Raw genomic sequence first — 24,119 nt, forward strand, 5'->3', positions numbered from 1 at the left:
TCTAAAGAAATCCTAATCTACATCTAACCTAATTCTAGAGAAAAGAGAGAGCTTCTCTCTCTAGAAACTAACTAAAGTATGATGAAAACTACCCTAAGTGCTTCCCCTTTTTACCCCTCTTGAATTCTGCATGAAATAGCCATAGAAATTAGTTGGATCTGGGCCTGAAAAGCTCAGAAATCACCCTAGCGTTTTCACTTTAATGAGGTCACAAGCGAGCTGCGACGAGTACGCATGGGTCATGTGTACTCGTCGCTTGGCGTTTTGCTTCTCACGCGTACGCATCATGTCACGCGTATGCGTCAATGAATGCACTCCAAATCCTTGAATTTCCATGGATTCTCCACTTTGCATACTTTTCTCTGCACTCCTTTGGTCCATTCCTAGCCTTTTCAACCTGAATTCAATAAAAACACATCAAGGTATCTAGTAGAATCAAAGGCGAATTAAAACTAGCAATTTAAAGGCCTAAAAAGCATGTTTTTACACTTAAGCATAAATTAGGAGAAAGTCATGAAACCATGCTAAAAATGGGGTTTATCACTCCTTGTTGAGCGGATATTTTATACGCTTTTTGCCATCATTTTTATATTATTTTTATTATGTTTTGTTTAAGTTTTATTAAGTTTTCATAGGTTTTAGTGCAAAATTCACATTTTTGGATTCTAGTTTGAGTTTGTGTGTTTTTATGCAATTTCAGGTATTTTCTGACTGAAATTGGGGAGCTGGAGCAAAAGTCTGATTTAGAGACAGAGAAAGCACTGCAGATGCTGTCAGGATCTGACCTCTGTACACTCGAAGGAGCTTTTCTAGAGCTACAAAAGTCCAAATGGCACGCTCTCAACTGCTATGAAAAGCTAACATTCAGCTCTTTCTATAAATATATAATAGTTCATACTATGCTTCAGAAATAAAGGCCCAAAACTGGCATTCAACGCCAGCTGCCTACCACAGTCCTGGAGTTGAACGCCCAAAAGGGGGTAGCCAGCGTCCAACGCCCAAAAGAGGGCTCCTAGCCAGCGTTTAATGCCCCTAGGGAGTCCTAGCACGTGGGAGATACTAAAGCTTAGCCCAAAAACTCACCAAGTGGGCCAAAGAAGTGGATTTTTGCACTAATAGACTAGTTTATCATATTTCTGTAATCCTTTGCTACTAGATTAGTATATATAGGATAATATTACCCTTTTGTTAGACACATTCGATCTTCTTCCACCACGTTACACGTTTCATTGTATTTTCTATCAGCATGAGTCACTAAACCTCCTAGGTTAAGGTTAGGAGCTCTGTGGAGTTTTATGGATTAATAAAAGTACTACTGTTCTATCTCAATTCTTGTCTGATTCTCTCCTAAGATGTATCTTCGTTCTTCAACCTTATGAATGAGTTAAACCTCCACAAGGTTATCTTTATTCCACATGGGTTCAGCGAGCGTCTATCATCGGATATCAATGAACCAGTAGCTTGAAAATACGTCTCTTAGACAGCTAATCCACGACTTCGTTGGGGACTTCTCGCGACATTAGTTCAGTCGAGGTATGGGGAGATTTGGGTCTTTGTGGTAAAGGCTAGAACCAAAGGCGCAACATTCTCTGATCCGGAAGATTCGACCTTGTCTGTGGCATTTTGAGTAAGATCACCAAGGAGAATGAAGTGCAGGAGCTTCACCCTCATTCAGACTGGATGCACACTAAACTTGGTGTTCAGCCTAGAGGAAGATTGGCGGCTGCTCAAACCAACGTTGATCACATATAGCCTGCTATAGAAGAAATCATTCATAGTTGGAATAGACAGTAAGAAAGGATTGATCCAGAAGAACAAAGCATCTCTGAAGCCTTAACCATTCTTCTTATTATTGAATTCACAACCACTAAGTAATGTTATCTTTAATTTACTTTTATGTGCTTAAACAATCAAACAACTTTTCTATCCGCCTGATTAAGATTTACAAAATAATCACTGTTTGATCCAAGCCAACAATCTCCAAGGGATCGACCCTAACTCACCTTAGGTATTACTTGGAGGACCCAGTGCACTTGCTGGTTCAGTTGTGCAAAGTTTGATTCTGCGCATCACTCCTCCTAACACTCTTCCTAGTAACACTGAAGTAAACCCAAGAGAAGAGTGCAAGGCCATCACTACTGAAGCTGAGGCCGAAACTGAAGGGAGTAGTCTGGCATTGAATGCCAGTAAGGAGATCCCTAATGGGCGTTCAATGCCCAATGATATGTCATTCTTGGTGTTGAACGCCAGTAAGGAAGTTCTTATTGGGCGTTCAATGCCCAATGCTATACCTTTAATGGCGTTGAACACCAGTAAGGAAGACCTTACTGGGCGTTCAGCGCCCAAACTGGCACAAAAGCTGGCGTTGAACGCCAGTAAGGAAGACCTTACTGGGCGTTCAACGCCCACTACAACTTTCCCTGTTGGAGATTTGAAAGCTACTAAGGCTCATGAAGATCCAATAGAGGTTCCATTGAATGCCTTGTTGCAATTTATAAAATCTGAAGAGCACTCCTCCTCTGATGAGGAAGAGAAAACTAGGGAATAGCAAGTTTCTCGATACCTAGGCCTTTTACTGAAGCTGAATGCCAAGTTGTTTGGCACAGAGCCATTAGAGGAAGAACCTCCAGTGCTCACCAAGGAACTCAATGCCTTGGTTCAGCAGAATCTATCTCAGAAACTGCCGGATCCCGGACGCTTCCTGATTTCCTGTACCATAGGCACCATTACCTTTGATAAGGCTCTGTGTGACCTAGGGTCAAGCATAAACCTTATGCCACGCTCTATAATGGAGAGGTTGGGAATCTTTGAGGTACAAGCTACAAGAATCTCACTAGAGATAGCAAACAAGTCCATGAAAAAAGCCTATGGACTAGTGGAGGATGTCTTAGTAAAGGTTAAGGACCTTTACATCCCTGCTGATTTCATAATCTTGGATACTGGAGAGGAAGAGGATGAATCCATCATCCTTGGTAGACCTTTCCTAGCCACTACAAATGTTATCATTGATGTAGTAAAGGGAGAACTAATTTTACAACTAGGGGAGGAGCACATTTTATTCGAGATGCCTCACCCCAACTCTCCTTCTGAGAAAAGAGAGATAATTGTGCAACACTTAGTATTCTAACCATCTCTCTCAGTGCAAAGCTTTACTAAGCCCCCAGACACCAATTCTAAGTTTGGCGTTGGGTAGCCATCAACAAGCACTAAGAACGAAGGTACTAAGAAGAAAGTACCTAAAGGCTGGAGGGACAAAAAAATTCCCACTGATCGAAGGCCTCTCACCTAGCATGAGAGTTGTCTTCACCAAGAAACCAGTCATACCACATACAGTGAGTTGTATCCTGTCTCTAGAGCATGTGGAGCTCATCCATGAGAAGACAGGAAGAAAGTTCATCTGAGCCCATATCAACCTCCATAAGGAGCTAACCGTCAAGCTAGTGACGTTAAAGAAACACTTGTTGGGAGACAACCCAACCATAATTAGTTATTTCTATTTCTTTTAAAGTTTATTTTACATGATTAATTCCTTGAGTTTATTTTTCTCTAGTTGTTTCTTTAGGTTCATGATCACGTGCATTAGTCAGAACAGAGACAGAAAGGTTCAGAGATGGAAACAGAACATTCTGGAATAAGTATCTTGCTGGCATTGAACACCAGATAATGAAGGCAGAGTGGGCGTTCAACACCCACCAGAAGCATCCAAACTGGCGTTGAACGCCACACAGGGTGTCCCTGATGGGTATTCAATGCCCAAGAAGACTAGAAAGTTGGCGTTGAACGCCAGCCAAGGAGTAGAGGATGGGCGTTCAACGCCCAAAAGAAGCAGAAGACCTGTCATTGAATGCCAGGAAGGAGGTCCCTCCTGGGCGTTCAACACCCTGAATAGAGCAGAAAGCTGGCATTGAACTGCCAGCTATGGAGCATGAGCTGGACGTTCAACACCCATAAGGGGCCAGGGAATTTGAATTCCCTAGCTTCTCATGACCAGTGGGTCCCACAGCATCTTCACCTACCCCACCTTCTTCTCTCTTCTTTTCACACTTCCCCACAAATTCTTCCTTTTAAACCCTCAATCAATCACATCCATACCTCTTTCCCAAAACCATCATAACTCCCACCAACCCTCATCCACTAAAATTCAAACTTTCCCACCCATATTACCCTCCATTCATTTGAAACCCTAACCACAACCTCCCTATAAATACCCTCTCATACCACTTATCCCACACACTACTCATACACCTTTAGCCCTCACTTGGCCGAATTGCTCTTCTCCCTCCATCTCTATCTATTTTTTTCTTCTTTTACTCAATTCTTCTCTTTTGTTTATTTTTGCTCGAGGACGAGCAAAACTTTTAAGTTTGGTGTTGGAAAAGCCTTGCTTTTTACTTTCCATTCCCACTTATGGCACCCAAGGCCAGAGAACCCTCTAAAAAGAGGAAAGGAAAGGCCGTAGTCGCCACCTCCGAATGTTGGGAGATGGAGAGATTCATCACCAAAGCCCATCAAGACCACTTCTATGAAATAGTGACAAAGAAAAAGGTGATCCCTGAGGTCCTTTTTAGGCTTAAGAAGAATGAGTATCCGGAGATCCGACATGAAATCCAGAGAAGAGGTTGGAAAGTCCTAACAAATCCTATCCAAGAAGTTGGGATCTTAATGGTGTAAGAGTTCTATGCTAATGCATGGGTCACGAAAAACTATGACATTAGTGTGAACCCATATCCTAAAAATTGGAGCACCATGGTCCGAGGGAGAATCTTGGACTTTAGTCCGAAAAGTGTGAGGTTGGCGTTCAACTTTCCTTTGATGTAAGGAGACTCACATCCTTACACTAGAAGAATCAATTTTGATCAGAGGCTAGATCAAGTGCTCTCAGACATCTGTGTAGAAGCAGCACAGTGAAAAAGGGATTCCCAAGGCAAGCCTATCCAACTAAGAAGGTTTGACCTCAAGCCCATAGCTAGATGATAGTTGGAATTTATCCAACGCTCAATCATCCCTACTAGCAACCGGTCTGAGGTGACCATAGACCGAGCCATCATGATCCATTGCATCATGCTCGGAAATAAGGTGGAAGTACATAAGGTGATACCCCAAGAGTTGTACAAAGTGGCATACAAGCCCTCCACCCAAGCAAGGTTAGCTTTCCCTCATTTTATCTGTCACCTATGTAATTCAGCTAGAATTGTCATAGAAGGTGACATTTCAATTGAGGAAGACAAGTCCATCAATAAAAGAAGGATGGAGCATACCAGAGAGCCAGAACATGAACCACAACATGAACATGTGGAGCCGCCTCAACATGAGATCCCTGAGATGCCTCAAGGGATGTATTTTCCTCCTTAAAGCTATTGGGATTAATGGCATACTTCTATTGGAGAATTAATCTCTAACATGAATCAGCTGAGGATGGAGCATCAAGAGCATTTCACCATCCTCGATAAAATTAGAGAAGATCAAAGAGTTATGAGGGAAGAACAACAGAGACAAGGGCGTGACATTGAAGACATCAAGCACTCTATTGGATTCTCTAGAGGAAGTGGTAGCCGCCATCACTAAGGTGGTCCCATTCCATCACTCCTTGCTTTTATGTCATTTTTCTATTTTCCATTATGTTTTGTTTTTTGTTCTCGTGTTCTTATTGCATGATCATTTCTATCTATGTCTTAAAGTTATAAAATGTTCCATATATCTCCCACCTTACTTAAAAGAAAAGTTTATCTGAAAAAGAAAATTAAGATGCATGAATTTCAAGTTTTATCTTAAGAATAGTTCAATTATCTTGATGTGGTGGCATTGCTTTTGTTTTCTGAATGTATGAATGAACAGTGCATATTTGAAATTGGAGTTAAGAATGTTGGCTCTTGAAAGAATAATGAAAAAGGAGAAGTATTATTGGTAATCTGAAAAACCCTAAAATTGATTCTTGAAGCAAGAAAAAACAGCCAAAAGAAAAAGAAAAAGCATGTTGCAATAACAAAAAAGCAATAGAAAAAGCCAGTAGCTCTTAAAACCAAAAGGCAAGAGCATGGGTCCAAGGCTTTGAGCATCAATGGTTAGGAGGGCCTAAAAGAAACAAAATCTTGGCCTAAGCGCTCTAAAAGAACAGTGTCCCTAACTATATGCTTGTGGTGTGAAGGTATCAAGTAAAAAGATTGAGACTGAGCAGTTAAAGTTGTGATCCAAAGCAAAAAGAGTGTGCTTAAGAACTCTGGACACCTCTATCTGGGGATTCTAACAAAGCTGAATCACAATCCGAAAGGGTTCACCCAGTTAAGTGTCTGTGGCATTTATGTATTCGGTGGTAATATTGGAAAACAAAGTGCTTAGGGCCACGGCCAAGACTCTAAAAGCTGTGTTTAAGAATAAAAAAAAACTAAACTAGGAGAGTCAATAATATCATCTGGATTCTAAGTTCCTAAGGATGCCAACACTTCTGAGCTTCAATGGATAGTGAGAGGCCAAAACTATTTAGAGGCAAAAAGCTACTAAGTCCCGCTCATCTAATTGAAACTGAACTTCATTGAAAACTCTAAGATTTATTATATCTTACTCTTCTTTTTATCCCACTGTTCTTTTAGTTGCTTGGGGACAAGCAATAGTTTAAGTTTGGTGTTGTGATGAGCAGATATTTTATACGCTTTTTGACATCATTTTCATATAGTTTTTGTTATGTTTTATTTAAGTTTTTTTATATTTTCATAGGTTTTAGTGTAAAATTCACATTTTCGGATTCTACTATGAGTTGGTTTTATGGTAATTTCAGGTATTTTCTGGCTGAAATCTGAGAGTTATGACAAAGTCTGATTCAGAGGCAAGGAAAGCGTAGCAAATGCTGTCAGGATCTGACCTCCGTGCATTCAAGTAAGCATTTCTGGAGCTACAGAAGTCCAAATGGAGCGTTATCAATGGTGATGGAAAGCTGACATCTAGGGCTTTCCAGATATATATAATAGTTTATACTCGTCTTTGAAGATGAAGGCCCAAAAACTGGCATTCAACACTAGCCATCTACCCCCTTCCTGGCATTGGATTCCCAAGAGGGAGCAGCTAGTGTTCAATGCCCAAAGGGGAGTCCAAAGTGGGCGTTCAACGCCCAAGGAGCTTACTAGCACGTGGAGACACCATTGGCTCATCCCAAACACTCACCAAATGGGCCCCGGAAGTAGATTTTTGCACTACAAGCCTAAGCTTATCATATTTCTGTAATCCTTAGTTATTAGATTAGTATATATAGGAGAAGATCACCCTTGTTTATGATCTTCGACCACCTTTGAACATTATTTCATATTATCGAGTTCTTTTGTACAGTATGAGCCACTAAACCTCCAAGGTTAAGGTTAGGAGCTCTTCTGAGTTTCATGTATTAATAAAAGCACTACTGTTTTATTTCAATTCGTGTTTGATTCTATTTTAAGATATATCTTCGTTCTTCAACCCTATGAATGAGACAAACCATCACAAGTTATCTCCATTCTATATGGGTTCAGTGTGAGTCTTTCACCGGAGATTGCTGAACCACAAGCTTGATTATATATCTCTTAGACGGTTAATGCACGGCTTCGTTGGGGACATCTCGAGACATCAGTTCAGCTAAGGTATGGGGAGATTAGGGTCTTTGTAGTAAAGGCTAGAATCAAGGGCCCAACATTCTCTAATCCGAAAGATTCGACCTTGTCTGTGGCATTTTGAGTAGGATCACTAAACTTGGCGTTCTGCCTAGAGGAAGATTGGTGGCCTCTCAACCGATGTTGATCACATACACCCTGCCATGGAAGAAATCAGTCACAGTAGGAAATAGACAGTAAAAAAAGATTGATCCAGAAGAACAAAGCATCTCCGAAGCCTTAACCATCTTTTTATCATTGAATTCTCAACCACCGAGTAACGTTATCTTTATTTTACTTTTATGCGCTTTCAACAACAAAATTCTCTTATATCCGCTTGACTATGATTTACAAGATAACCACTATTTGATCCAAGCTAACAATCTCCGTGGGATTGACCCTAACTCACCTCAGGTATTACTTGGACGACCTAGTGTAACACCCTAACTACCAAAGCTCGACGCTTCCGGCTGCGCCACTCTGATAGCTGGGACATTACGACGACACTTATACTATTTAATACTAAAATATGAGCCTGTTTAAAACTTTAAACCGTAATACCGCTCCCAAAAATACATTCGTTCGATAATGTACATCCATATATATATATATATATATACATAAATATATATAAATAACTTTACAAGCATTAACCAATACAATTCCTATCCCTCTTACAGAATATATCAAGATAATGGCGAGGGTTCAATAAACCATAACTAAAACAAGACAGAGCATCTCAACAACAACTAAATAAAATCTTCGTAACTTCTGCGCCCATGTCCTGAAAGGGGAAAAATGTAGGGGGGGTGAGAACATCATCCTCGAAAAGGTTCTCAGTAGAGGGTTTTTGGGATTTACTGTAATACGATACGTGAAGATAACCGCACCAGTGATTAATAACCGTCTTATGCCTCTTTTCAAAAACAACGGTTTACAATAAAAGTAAAGTCGGAAATCTTTTCTGAAAGAAGAACCGTTCAATTTTCAAAAACTCAAAAAGCCTTTCAAAACGGTTTATCTATGCGGAACCAAAATATCCTTTCATATTTTATTCCAAACCAGAAACACAAAACCGAAATCAACCATCAGTTCATCTTATTCCAACCACGGCCCTAGGCCCAAACAATCCAACAACAACTAATCACCACAGTCCAACAGAGTCCCAGTAGCAAACACAAATAGGAAGATGCAAGCACAAACAAACAGTTATTACAAGTAGAACGGTTAGCAATTAATCACATAGGCAAACCAAGTATAATATGCACACCCAAACAATGTCACATAAATGCATATAATGCATGCCTGTCCCTAGTGGCTGATGATATCATCTGTCGGTTATATAGCCAACCCGACACGTCCTGGTAGCTAACCATGGACAGAAACACCCATCACGGAGCAAGTAGGTTTGAGCTATAACCCCATTGCTACTACCCGCTCGACCCAGAGCCAGTGGAATAACCACTACTGCGGCTACTACCCAGGCGGGTGTTTAAAAGCTCAACCTGGAGCGAGTGGAATCACCACTACTACCGCTACTACCCAAGCGTCACAGTCTCTAACCTGGAGCAAGTGGGACGAACCACAACCCTTGCAACTACCCAGGTACCTCAAGCATATATTCATTCAGTCCCAGCCATGGATCAACATCCATCTCAGCCATCCGGCTTAAATTCATAATTCATAGTCAGCCATACGGGCCATAACTCATTTGGCAATCAGGCATAAATCAATATCATACATAGCCATTTCGGCTCATGGTTCAATCCAAAACCAGCCAATATTCATAATCATACACAGCCATTCCGGCCCATAACAAAACAGCACTTCCACCATCCAACATCATCAAATTCATAAAACCGGCATTTAAGCCATAAATCACTTTTTCTCAAATCGCTTCACTTTGAAATCAAGTTTCAACTCTTTTCAGCCTTGGCTTTAGAAATCTCGTTTCTCAAATCATCTCAGGCTCATAAGCCAAACTTACTCAAGTGAGTTCCCTTTTTAAAACAAAGCCACTCTCGGTATTCTCTTTTCAAAACTTCCAAAACCATGGCAAGTTAAGGAATTTATTTCAAAGTATTCAAAATCACCCATACAACAATGGGATTTTATAACAAAAGTTTGTCGGCAGAGTCCCAAGTCTTTAGGGAAGGTCAACCTATATCAATTCCTTAAAATTCATTGAAACTCTTAAAATCATGGATTCTCGGTTCAAGTAAATAAAACTGAATTTATTATGAAACCGACCATACAAAATCACAAGTTCCAACCTGGTCCAAAAATCAACTCATTTGAAAAGGAACCGGTTCATTTGAATCAAACCACTTTCAGATTTCTTTTTGGAATCTATTTTTCTAACTCTTTCAAAATGCCTCAAACTTAATTACTCAATCAAAATTCTAGATTCCTTTGAAACCACTAAAAGCTCCTTTTTATATTGAAATCAATATTAGAGCATCATTCTTTCCTTCAGTGATTCAAACGGTAAAAATAGTTCATTTCTAAATAAGTCAAACTCAAGGCATAAAGTTCACTAAATAAATTAAGCTTGAAAATATAAATATTCTCTTAATAAATCAAATAATACAACTTCTCAAATCCAATCCTTTTTAAATAACTTTTTAAACAAGACTAGGATTTTGTAGAAATTTCGGCAGCACATCCCCTAAAACTTGGACTTTTGCCACCCGGTTCGGGTCCCAACTAAATCGTTTCTCATTCCTTTTCAACAGCTCAAAACCAGAAATCAATTCAAAGCAAGCTAAATCCAACAGTCGCCTCAGTGGCATATCTCAAGAAAACCATTCGAAAGTCAACTCAATATCAACCGATTTAACTCATTTCCAAAGCTTTAAAGAAACGGTTCAGTAACAAATCATTTGTCCAAGATCAAGTCAATTAAAGTAAACCAAGCTGAATTCAAAAGTGCATTCGACTTTTCACATCATCAAACAATTGACTCAAATCAAATCAATCTTCAATGGATTAAACTCAGATTTCAAATCTTTAAAGAATCACTTCAAAACATTACATTTCACAAAGCCGCACAACAATTCAGCCAAACAAACATCCATAATCATTCGAGTCAATCAAATAATACATAAGGCAGATACAATCACTAAATACACCATATCTCACATCAGAATGGTTTTAATTTACATATAATGTAGATAAGAGTTTTAATATAATTTTATTCTATTCAAATAAAAAAAAATTCTCTCTATTTTCTTTTCATCCATTTTCTCTTTATCCAAATAACACATAAAAAATTAACTTTCTTCTATTTTCTTTTTCTCGTTTTTTTGCCTCTTATTTTCTTCCTTTTTATTTTCCATCATCTATTTAAACAAAGTGTAAGAGCAACTATCAAATAAAAATTAAATAGACACGGGACCACCATACAAGTCAAATGGTAACACAAGATAACCCCGAATTCAGAACTTCCTATACGAGTCAAATGGTACAAACAAGAGAGCCTAGCAACTCTCCAAAGTATGATTCACACTCTCAAAATCCTAGCACATTATCTCAAAGACTCTTTTGACTTGAGTGTCAGAATCCTTCATAGGTAGCCCCTCCTGTCAATCCTTGAAGTCGGCAGATCTGATATTGTTGTCTCAAAATTTCTTCCTAGATTCTCAACTCAAACAAATCATGTGCTTAGGTATTCTATCTGAACATCATTCAAGTGCTAGTAAAAAGAAATTTTAACATTGAAAAAATATAAACAAAAAATTCTCTAGTTGCAATATGTTTTTTCCCTTCAAAAGAACATATTCCAAATGGTGGATACTTGGTGATACATCGGGATTTTAAGCTGAAAATTTGTTCCATGTAAATCCTGAGACACGATGTAACGGTAAAAATTTTGGTACATAAATGATTGATGGAACAAGTGTGAATAACAGATAACTAATATCTAAGGATATTATTTATAGAAAAATATATGGAATTTATCTCCTTACTATCTTTTTTTTGTGTTCAGTCACAAAGCTCCCTACTCTAAGCACCAGAACATTACGTCTTCTTACCATCTAAGTTGTTCAAGTTCCATTATGCCAAGATTTTTTTCTCTTTTGTTATAATTCTGAATTAGTAGTTTAATCAATCTAACCCTAAACAAATGTCTAGTTTGCCTTCAAGTGTTGGGCTTCAATTGGCCTGGATCAGATGGTAGATTTGTCCACCTTAAAAAAAATAAAAAATAAAGCTGCACCAGTATTCAAATAATCTATTTTTTTTGTGTGTGTTAATGGGTGTATGGGCAGTGTATGTAATGCAAAAATATTAGGCCTCGGATCATCGGATGTTGAGCTGAAGTCAATTTTATCATTGAGAATCTTTTTGGGCTATACTAGGCTCAGTTAGTAGTAAGAGCAGAAACTTCACTTTTTTAATAGTTATGCTTCTGTATTTTCCTATGGAATAATGATGAGGGAAAATCGATTCCACACAAACTCACCAGTAAGTATATCGGGTCGCATCAAGTCGTAAAACTCACAGAAGTGAGGTCGATCCCACAGGGATTGATAGATTGAGCAACTTTAGTATGGTAATGAATTTAGTTAAGTGAATATTTGATGATTTGGGGTGAAATTTGATTAATAGAAGTGAAATTGCAATGAAATTAAAGTGCGGAATGAAAATTGACAGAAAAATAAATTGCAAGAAGATTAAATGGCTGAAACTTAGAGTGCAAGAAATTAAAAGAGCTGAAACTTAAATGGCAAGAAAGGTAAATAATTGAAACTTAAAGAGCAAGTAATTTAAATTGCTGAATCTAAATTGCCAGGAAACTTAAATTGCATGAAGAATAAAGGGATTTGGGTGTTGGGAATAAAAACAGAACTGGAAAAAGTAAATTGCAGTAAATCAGAGAACTCTCAGATAAAGAAATTTAGGAAAATTGATTAAGCAGAATTTTAATACCAAAACAGAAATGGAGAAGTGCAAAAGAATCAAAACAGAAAGGAAACTAAAATCTAAATTGCTCTCTTATCAAAACAGAAAAGAAGAAATTACAGAAGAAAGAAAAACAGAAAAAAAATGAAGATCAGATCTCTAATTCTTAGAATTATAAAAAGGAAAAGTAAAAGATGACTTCAAGATGAAGAAATTCAGAAGAATTCTTCAATCCAAGTTCCCAGACCCAAAACAAAAAAGAAGAAGCTGCAGAAGAAAGAAAACAAACAGAAAAGAAAACTCAGATCTGATCTCCAATTCTAAAATTCTAAAAGGAAATTAAAAGAGAGCTCCCCAATGAAATCAAATTCTTCTCTATTTATACACTTTCGAATTTTGTCATCCAGTACTTGGAGTGGGCTCTTTGGCCTTGTATGAAGTGGATCAGAAGTGCAGCTTCCAGGGAAATGTTGCATTCTCAAAGTGAGCGCAGCGTTCATTCAACCACGCGTGTGCGTCCCCTGCGCGTGCGCGTCCTCTTGCGTTGTTGCTCATCGATGCGTACGCGTCACGTACGTGTGTGCGTCACTATCAACTTCATCTCCTAACATGCTTGCGCGGCACTTTCACGCGTACGCGTCTTTAATGGCGTTCTCCTAATAAGCGCTACGTTTGCTTAACAAATGCTGCCCACGCGTGCGCGTCCTCTGCACGTGCGCGTGGGTAGCCAAGTGTGAAATCCAGGCTTCAGCGCCATCCACGCGTAAGCGTGCTTTCTTCCAGATCCTCCATCGACGTGTGTGCATCATGCACGCGTGCGCGTCGATTGCAAAAGTTCACTTCCAAAATTGAATTTACCCAAAAACGCTGGCTTAATGAACATAGCACTCTCTTTTGAAAACGAGCGCCAACCACTCCCATGCGTACGCGTCATGTACGCGTACGCGTGGGTCTTCAAAAATTGCGCCTGACATGTAAGCGTCTCGTATGCGTGCGCGTCACTTATGAGCGTGGCGTTTTTGTTCAAATGCAACGTTATTCTGCAATGCTTCTCTTTCTCTTCATTTTCTCACCTGGATTCAATCAAAAAGGCAATCAAAGTCTCACCAAAAATCATAAGAATTTGCATCATTCATAATAATCACTTAATTCTTGCATAAATCTCATGATTTTGTATAAAATAAATGATGTTTGATTGAATCAAAATAATCATGAAATTCTACTCCAACCACTTACTTATTGTGCAAGAAAGTGCATAAAACCTAATAAAAGCAAGTACAAATGCTAGTAAAACTAGCATAAGATGACTTGTCATCACAACACCGAACTTAAACCTTTCTTGTCCCCAAGCAAGAAAAGAATTATGCACAAAGGTTCTTTCAATTGGAATGGATTGAAGAATAACTTGTAATGCCCTGTGAGTGAAGTGATTAAGTGACAGTGGGGTGAACTCTAAATTATATGCTCATGCAAGGGCTTCAGTGCTTACTAGTCCCCACATCTTGGAAGTCTTAGATCTTAGGATTTTCATCCAAATAATATCATGGAGATCTCTCTATAGGTAATCACCTTGAAGCAGCTTATGGTTTCTATGTTTTGGCATTAACTCTAAGTGTCATGTCTCAAAGCGGCTCTTTAAATAAGCTTTCAATCAATACTCCTAAACCAGTTAGTTTTAAGGTATTAGGTGTTGAAACACCCCTTAGGATTTACTTGCTCAAGCCTCTCTCTTTGACACAATTCTACCACAAGCATTTAACTAGGACAGTAGCTCTTTGAGTTCTTATTTCTTTCTTTTCTTTTTTTTTCTCCTAGTAATTGATGCTCAGAGCCTTTTGCCATGTTCTTTTGTTTTTCTGTTTGTTTTGTTTTCTTTCGTTGCTGCTTCTTGGATTAATAAATATTTGAGAATCTCCACACTACTTCTTTGAACTCTATATCCTACCTATGAGCTCCCATGCAAGTTTTCATAAACATGCAACCTCAATACACAATCATACAACTAGAACCACCACTTCTCTTAATCTTTTGCTTGCCTCAAAACTTTTTAATTCCTCAATCCTTCATTTCAAAGAACTGTCCTTTGATTCCTTTTTGAAATATTGAGTGCAAGCAAATTTTCAAGAGTATAGTGTTGTGAACTATCAAGCATCTCAGTTATTGAATTACGGAGAAGCTATACTAGGCAAACAGACAGGGGTACAATATCACTTCCAATCATAGTAGTGTCTAATATAAAACAATCACTTAACAATACAACCTTTTGGAGTTTACTTGCTTTACTCACTTAACAATACAATCTCTTTGGTTGATGATGTTTAATCCTTCCAAAGAAAAATTGGATGATTTTCTGCAATGGTATTAGAAGTTGCTTGTTCCCCAAGCACTTAAAAAAATGGTTAGCATGCATGTATGTTTATAGACTTCTGAACTTAGATTGGTGTGTGAACACCAAACTTAGTTCCTTACTTTATGCAGCAATTTGTACATATGCAGAAAACCTCATGTGCTTTGATTGAGAAAACATATTATAAACTAGAAAAACAAGCTATGAACTAGAGAACAGACTATGAACTAAAAACTAGACAATTGTTAAGTAGTTTCTCTGATTGTTTGGAGCTGATAACTAGTCATGCTGAGGGTGCAATGTATTCTAAAATCTTTGGTGGAACACCAAACTTAGCATCCAACATCCACCCTTGAATTACTTTGGTGTGCAACACTAAACTTAGCTCCTTGTAATACAGATAAATATGCTTAACTTTCTTATTTGAAACAGTGAAGGAAGAGAGTTACCTCCGGTTGGGTTGGCTCCCAACAAGCGCTCTTTTATCGTCACTAGCTTGATGGTTCTCCCTCATTAGGAAGGGTGATGAACATAATGCCTCAACCCTTCCCCTCTCACTGTAAACTTTCCTCCAGTATCATTCTTGATAATTTCCATATGTTTAAGTGAGAGGATCTTATTCACTGTGTAGTATCCAGAGAAATGTGTGGATGTTTCCATTGGTTGGTAAGCTAGCATCACTTTATCCCCTGGTGTGAAGCCTTCAGTGGGAATTTTCTTATTTCTCCACCCTCTTGGCACTTTCTTCTTAGAATTCTTTTCTTTTCCAAGAGGTGGTCCATGTTTTGGAGTCTCAATTTTTGAAAAGTTCTTGCTGAGGATCTCATATGGAGGTTTTGGTTGTGGTTCCTTCTCAACTCCTTGAGCTTGTTGCAGCACTTCTACCTCTTCTTTTTCTTTCCAGCATGAGTTTGAGTGCATTAAGAGTGACTCATCAGGTGCCTCTTCCAAGTTTGGATCTCTCAGATCAATCTTCTTACACTCTTCTTCTTGATTGGGATCTTACAAACTCTTGAAGACATGAAATACTATATGCTCTTTGTGCACTCTCAGCATTAATTCTCCCTTCTCAACATCTATTAATGCTCTGCCTGTAGCTAGGAAAGGTCTCCCTAGAATGATGAGAGTGTTATGATCTTCCTCTATGTCTAGAATGACAAAGTCAACTGGGAGGAAAAATTTTTCCACCTTTACCAATACATTCTCCACAACTCCAAGTGCTTGCTTAATGGATTTGTCTGTCATTTGGAGGGCTATTTGTGTGGATTTCAATTCATGAATTTGAAGCTTCTTCATCAAGGATAGAGGCATCAGATTGATGCTTGCACCAAGGTCACAAAATACTCTCTCAATTATCATGTTGCCTATGGTGCAGGGGATATGAAAGCTCCCTGGGTCCTTCCTCTTCCTTGGCAATTCTCTCCGGATGATGGCACTACACTCCCTGGTCATCACCACCATTTGTCCTTCTTTCAAGAATCTTTTCTTTGTCAACAATTCCTTCATGAACTTAGCATATAGTGGCATCTGTTCAAGTGCTTCTATGAAAGAGATGTTGATGTGCAGTGTCTTGAATATCTCCAAGAATTTGGAGTATTGCTTCTCTTTGTTTTCTCCCTTGAACCTTTGAGGATATGGTAGCATTGGTTGGTATGCTTTCACTGCCTCCTTCTTGGTTGACTTATCGTTCTGTGTGGGAGTTTCTTTCTCCTGCTTTTGCTCCTTCACTTTTTCTTTTGAGCCTTCTTCGTTGCGCTCTTCTTGAGTAATGGCTTCTTTCTCCACCTTCTTTCCACTTCTCAAAGTGATTGCTTTGCACTCTTCCCATTTGATGGCTTTTTTTTGTGTCTCTTGGGTTGCTTTCAGTGTCACTAGGGAAGGCATTTGCTCTCTTCTCACCTATTTCTGAAATTTGTTTAGCCATTTGCCCCATGTGTCTTTCAAGGTTTCTGATTGAGGCCTCTTAGTTTTTGAATGCCAGGGCTTGATCTTTCCTTGCAGCTTCCTAATCTTGTCTTGTCATCTCTTGATTTTTTATGAGTTTCTCCATCATTATCTCTAGACTAGAGATTCTTTGAGAGTCTGGATTTGGTTGAGGTTGTGTGAAATAAGATGGTTGTTGCTGGAAGTTATTTGAATTATTTGCAGGGGTATTTTGTGGATAGAATGTGGGTGTGAAAAAGTTATTCTGGTGGTTTTGTGAGTTGTTATGGGGTTGGTGATATGTGTTTTGTGAGTTTTTGAATTGGTTAGTATTATTGGATGAATGACTTTGGTTGTTTGTGTTGCGGGAGTTATTGGAATTGTGATTCTTTTGCCATGAATTCTGATTATCACCCCACCTCAAATTGGGATGATTCCTCCATGATGAATTGTATGTATCTCCATGAAATTCATTTTGAGAAGAGCTTGAGGTGTTATGCATATATTGGACTTGTTCTAGTTGCTGCTCATAGTTGCTTTTCTCAAAGGTTTCTTCACTTTGGCTCCATCCAATTGAAGGTTGGCTTGATGTGTTCACTGCAGCCACTTGGAGTCCATCAATTCTCTTTGTCATCAACTCTATTTGTTGCTGCATTTATTGGTGCATCAGCTTATTCTGTGCTAAGATGGTGTCTACTCCTTCTAGCTCCAACACACCCTTCTTTTGAACTGGTTGGCATTTTCTCTTATGAGCATAGAAGTATTGATTATTGGTCACAGTGTATATGAGATTCTGGGCTTCTTCAGCTGTCTTCATGAGTTGCACTGAACCTCCTGCTGAATAATCAAGAGCCTCTTGAGCTTTCAGTGTCAATCCTTCATAGAAGTTTTGAAGTCTATCCCATTCACTAAACATCTCTGGTGGACACTTTTTGATTAAGGCCTTGTATCTCTCACAGGCATCATACAGTGACTCTCCATCCATTTGAGTGAATGGTTGTACCTCTGTCTTCAATCTGATGATCCTTTGAGGTGGATAGAATTTGGCTAGGAATTTGCTCACTAGATCTTCCCAATTGTTGATGCTCTCCTTGGGGAATGTCTCTAGCCATTGAGATGCCTTGTTTCTCAAGGAGAATGGAAATAGCAGCAGCTTATAGATGTCTGGATGCACACCATTTATTTTGACAGTTTCAGAAATCCTTAAGAAGATGGATAAGTGCTGGTTTGGATTTTCAAGTGGACCTCCTCCATAGGAACAGTTGTTTTGCACCAAAGTGATAAGTTGGGGCTTCAACTCAAAGTTGTTTGCATGAACATTGGGAGTGAGTATGCTACTCCCACAGTGCCTTGGATTGGGAAAGGTGTAAGAGGCTAGAACTCTCCTTTGAGGTGGCCCATTGTTGTTAGCCACTTCCTCTGGTGGATTAGGGAGGTTACCCTCCATTTCTTGGTCCTCCTCTTCTGTTTCTTCTTCTCCAATAACACCCTTTCCTCTTGCTTCTCTTCTCAATCTCAAATATGTCCTCTCTGGCTCAGAATCAAAAGAGGTAGATGCACCTCTTCTTCCTCCTGGCATGCAACACAAACAAAACGAGAAAACTAAAAGCAAAACACTCTACTGCTAGAGTGTGATCAAGGTTAGCTTAAACAAAATCTCAAACAGTTAGTATGCTAAATAAAACAAAAACAACAAAAAATGCTTAATCTAGATTATCACCTACTTAATCATTGTCAATCTAGATCAATCCCCGGCAACGGCTCCAAAAATTTGATGAGGGAAAATCGATTCCACACAAACTCACCGACAAGTGTACCAGGTCGCATCAAGTCGTAAAACTCACAGAAGTGAGGTCGATCCCACAGGGATTGATGGGTTGAGCAACTTTAGTATGGTGATGAATTTAGTTAAGCGAATATTTGATGATTTGGGGTGAAACTTGATTAACAGAAGTGAAATTGCAAGGAAATTAAAGTGCAGAATAAAAATTGACAGAAAAATAAATTGCAAGAAGATTAAATGCCTAAAACTTAGAGTGCAAGAAATTAAAAGAGCTGAAACTTAAATGGCAAGAAAGGTAAATAACTGAAACTTAAAGTACAAATAATTTAAATTGCTGAATCTAAATTTCCAGGAAACTTAAATTACATGAAGAATAAAGGGATTTGGGTGTTGGGAATAAAAACAAAAATGGAAAAAGTAAATTGCAGTAAATCAGAGAACTCTCAGATGAAGAAATTTAGGAAAATTGATTAAGCAGGATTTTAATACCAAAATAGAAATAGAGAATTGCAGAAGAATCAAAACAGAAAGGAAACTAAAATCTAAATTGCTCTCTTATCAAAACAGAAAAGAAGAAATTGCAAAAGGAAGAAAAACAGAAAGAAAACTAAGATCAGATCTCTAATTCTTAGAATTATAAAAAGGAAAAGTAAAAGATGACTTCAAGATGAAGAAATTCAGAAGAATTCTTCAATCCAAGTTCCAAGACCCAAAACAGAAAAGAAGAAGTTGCAGAAGAAAGAAAACAAACAGAAAAGAAAACTCAGATCTGATCTCGAATTCTAAAATTCTAAAAGGAAATTAAAAGAGAGATCCCCAATGAAATCAAATTCTTCTCTATTTATACACTTTTGAATTCTGTCATCCAGTACTTGGAGTGGGCTTTTTGGCCTTGTATGAAGTGGATCAGAATTGCAGCTTCCAGGGAAACGTTGCGTTCTCAAAGTGAGCGCAGCGTTCATTCAACCACGCGTGCGCGTCCTCTTGTGTTGTTGCTCATCGACATGTACGTGTCACGTACGCGTGCGCGTCACTATCAACTTCAGCTCCCAACATGCTTGCACGGCACTTTCACGCGTACGCGTCTTTAATGGCGTTCTCTTAATGAGCGCTACGTTTGCTTAACAAACGCTGCCCACGCGTGCGCGTCCTCTGCGCGTGCGCGCGGGTAGCCAAATGTCAAATCCAGGCTTCAGCACCATCCACGCGTAAGCGTGCTTCCTTCCAGATCCTCCATCGACGCATGCGCATCATGCACGCGTGCGCGTCGATTGCAAAAGTTCACTTCCAAAATTGAATATGCCCAAAAACGTTGGCTTAATGAACATAGCGCTCTCTTTTGAAAATGAGCGCCAACCACTCCCACGTGTACGCGTCATGTACACGTACGCGTGGGTCTTCGAAAATTGCCCCTGATGCGTAAGTGTCCCGTATGCGTTCGCGTCGCTACTGAGCGTGGCGTTTTTTGTTCGAACGCGATGTTATTCCGCAGTGCTTCTCTTTCTCTTCATTTTCTCACCTGGATTCAATCAAAAAGGCAATCAAAGTCTCACTAAAAATCATAAGAATTTGCATCATTCATAATAATCACTTAATTCTTGCATAAATCTCATGATTTTGTATAAAACAAATGATGTTTGATTGAATCAAAATAATCATGAAATTCTACTCCAACCACTTACTTATTGTGCAAGAAAGTGCATAAAACCTAATAAAAGCAAGTACAAATGCTAGTACAACTAGCATAAGATGACTTGTCATCAAATAACCCGCGTGAAATTGCATGTGTAAATTAGACTCTCCTAGCACTGATACCTAAAAATAATCAACCAGAATTTATAAATCAATTCCATCCAATATCTTTGTGCAATGTGGTGTATAAAACCCTTACAAAGATTCTGATGGAAAAGTTGAAACCCCTTCTAAATGATAAAATTTTTCTTTGTCAGTCTAGCTTTTTCTCAAGTCATATTATATATGATAACATAATCATTGCAAAAGAAATGACACATGATATGAGGAAGATGAAAGGAAGAAAAAAATTCATGGACATCAAAATTGACTTCAAAAAAGTATTTGATAAATCAAATTGGAGTTTTATTAAGGTGACTTTGGAAGAAATCGGGATAACTGTGTAAGTAAGAAGATCGTGGAGATTATAATGAACTGTATCATATATGTCTCTTACGAAATCCTTTGCAACAAGTGCAAAACAGATGCCTTTACCCCTACTTGTGGCATTAGGCAAGGTGACCCTTTGTCTCCGTATCTCTTCGTAATTGCTATCGAAAAACTATTTCACATTATTGAAGATAGAACTATCGAAGCGTGATGGAAACCGATATGAGCTGGAAGAGATGGACCTTTGATCTCGCACATGCTCTTTGTTTATGACCTTGATTTTTGCCGAAGCTTCACGAGAGCAAATGGAAATGTTTTTAAGCACTCTTAGTGTGTTTGGTAAAGCCTCGGGTTTACAAATAAATATGGCCAAAACATCTATACTTTACTCTAAAAATGTTACAATAGCAGAGAGAAGTACAACAAATAGTGTGTGCAACTTCAAGGAAGTCCCTTGTTTGGGACACTATTTGGGGGCTATGATCTCGAACTCAAAAAAAAAAAAAAGAAAAAGAAAAGACAGTTTCAAGACAACTATAGAGAGAGTTAAAGGGAAACTTGAGGGATGAAAAGCAAGATGCTTATCTATGGCTAGGAGAATTACTTTAGTCCAACCAGTCATTAACCCTTGTCTCAATTTTGATATAGCTCACACAAAGATTCTGATTCAAATTTGTAATGAAAAAGAGAAACTCCAAAGAAGCTTTATTTGGGAAGAGAAGAATAACAACAGATAACTGTACGTTGTTAGCTGGGAGAGAATGTGCAAACCAAAAGTTTAGTGGGGCTTAGGGATTCGTAAGCTCAATCTTATGAATAAACGTTTCCTTATGAAAACTTCTTGGAAAATTTTGACAGAGCCAAATTCTTTGTGGCCCAATGTGGTATATGCTAAGTATGGCAGGGGGCAAGATTTAGTGTCTAATATTATCTCTCACCCCTTGGATTCTCCCTTCTGGAAACAATTAGTTGAAGTATGGAAAAGTATAAAAGAATATATTGGTTGTGATATTGGGGTGGGCGCAAAACAAATTTTTGGAGTGATTGGTGGGTCAAAGGTGAAGACAAGCTTATTTTAAAGATTACAACTAAGCTCAGAAAAGATATGATGGAAGCTAAAGTTCGCGACATTGTCCTTCAAAATGGTGAGTGGAATATAAACTTTTTAAGTTAATTCCTCCCCAACGACTCTATAAATAAAATAAGAGCTTCATTGTAACGACTCGATTTCCAGTACGTCATGATCATACTAAAATCAAGCACTACTAATTTGCTTTACTAAAACTTAACTAATAATTATTATTAAGCCTATAGTCTAATTAACACACAATCGATTAAATAAATCGGATGATTATGAAAAATTAAGCAAACAGAGGCCACACGAAAAGAAATAAAGCAACACATAGAGTAACTGTACCAAGATATAATATATACAAATCTTCTGTATAATATACACAAAGACATCTTAAATAAAACAAACTTGTCAGAGTACCATCCTAACGTAACTTGTCAGAGTTCTATGGTGGCATTGGTTTTGGTGGCTAAGGGTGGCATAAGTTTGACCAACAAATAAAATATTAACATATGACAAAAAAATTAAATTTAAAATAAAAATAATTCTCTCTCTCTTGTAATTTTTTATGATTATTTTTATCAAAATAATAACTTATAATTATTTTCATAATTATAAAAAATAATTTCAAAAAAATAACACCAAAATAATTTTATAATTATATTTATAATTATTATTTTATTATTATTTTATTTATTTTTGAAAAATAATTTTTATAATTATTTTTACAAAAATAATTTTTTATATTTTTTTAAATTATTTTTATTATTATTTTTATTTCTAAAAAATAATTTTTTATAATTATTTTTTTATAATTTCAAAAAACTAACACTAAAATGATATTCTTCCTCTTGGTGTTAGTTTAAAAATAATCATAAAAAATTATAAGAGAAAGAATATTATTTTGGTTTTAGTTTTCCAAAATTACAAAAAGAAAAAATAATTATAAAAACATTTATTTTGATAAAAAATAATAATAAAAATAATTAAAAAATAATTTTGGTATTATTTTTAGAAATTATTAAAAATAATAATAATAAAAATAATTATAAAAAATCATTTTTTGTAAAAATAATTATAAGAAATTATTTTTTAAAATAAAAATAATAATTAAATAATAATTAAAAATATAATTAAAAAATTATTTTAATATTTTTTAAAATTATTTTTATAATTACAAAAAAAATTATAAGAAATTATTTTGATAAAAGTAATTAAAAAAAAGTTATAAGAGAGAGAGAATCATTTTAGTTTTAGATTTAATTTTTTTTGTCATGTGTTAATATTTTACTTGTTAGTCAAATTTATGACATTCTTAGCCACCAAAATCAATGCCACCATAGAACTTTCCATATATATATATGTATACTCCGGGTTTTGGTCCATAAAGGAAGCTCCTAATCTGACACCTAGCTTAGCAAAGTGATGCAAAAATTCTAATCTACAACTTACCGGCAAGTGCACCGAGTCGTACCAAGTAATAACACACGGTGAGTGAGTGTCGATCCCATTAGGATTAACAGACTAAGCAAACAATGGTTGACTAGTTGAGCTAGTTAGTCAAGTTGAAATGAGAGTTTTGGTTATCTAATAGCACAAAAGACAATAAAGTAGAAAACAAAACAATGAACGATTAAGAAAACGGTATGAAAATGGAGTTAAGGCTTTGGAGATATTTAAATATCCAGATTAATATTCAATGTCAACTACCTTGATTGTGCAATGATTATGTTTATGGCAAACTCCAAGTGATTAAATTTCTATTCCTAGGCAATCTAATCTCCTCTAATCCAATTGACTATCAATTCCTTGATCACTCAATTATATTAGAGGGTTAAGTTCAAATTCCGGTTTATAAGCCACACAACCCTAAGAACCCAAAAGCATAATTCATTTATATGTCACGTACCATACTAGGTCCAGATAATTAAGAGTTATGAGAAGTTGGTTTCAAGTTGTAATTCTAATGATATAACGTTTCCAAGATTCAAATAGAGTTCACGTAGATTAGAGTTATTTTCCAATAATCACTAATCCATAGGATGAAGAACGACACCAATTCTTAAACCATAATGAAATCATTAATCAAGAGTAGAAGAACATATAATTATTAATCCATCCAGATAAACAGAGCTCCTAACCTTAATAATGCAAGTTTAGTTTCTCATGGTGCAGAAAAATCTTAGCAAAGAAAAAGTGTAAAAGTGCGGAATAAAAATTAGGAGAGGAGAAGTCCCCACGTGGGAAGATCTTAATCCTATTTATAGTCCTAATTAAAATTAATTTGAAACTTAAATAAAACCTTAAGAGATCTTTTCTAATAGCTATTTGATTTACAAAATCAAAGATCCAAAA

The sequence above is a fragment of the Arachis hypogaea genome, chromosome 12 (genome assembly GCF_003086295.3).
Source record: "Arachis hypogaea cultivar Tifrunner chromosome 12, arahy.Tifrunner.gnm2.J5K5, whole genome shotgun sequence".
NCBI classification, from domain to species: Eukaryota; Viridiplantae; Streptophyta; class Magnoliopsida; order Fabales; family Fabaceae; genus Arachis; species Arachis hypogaea.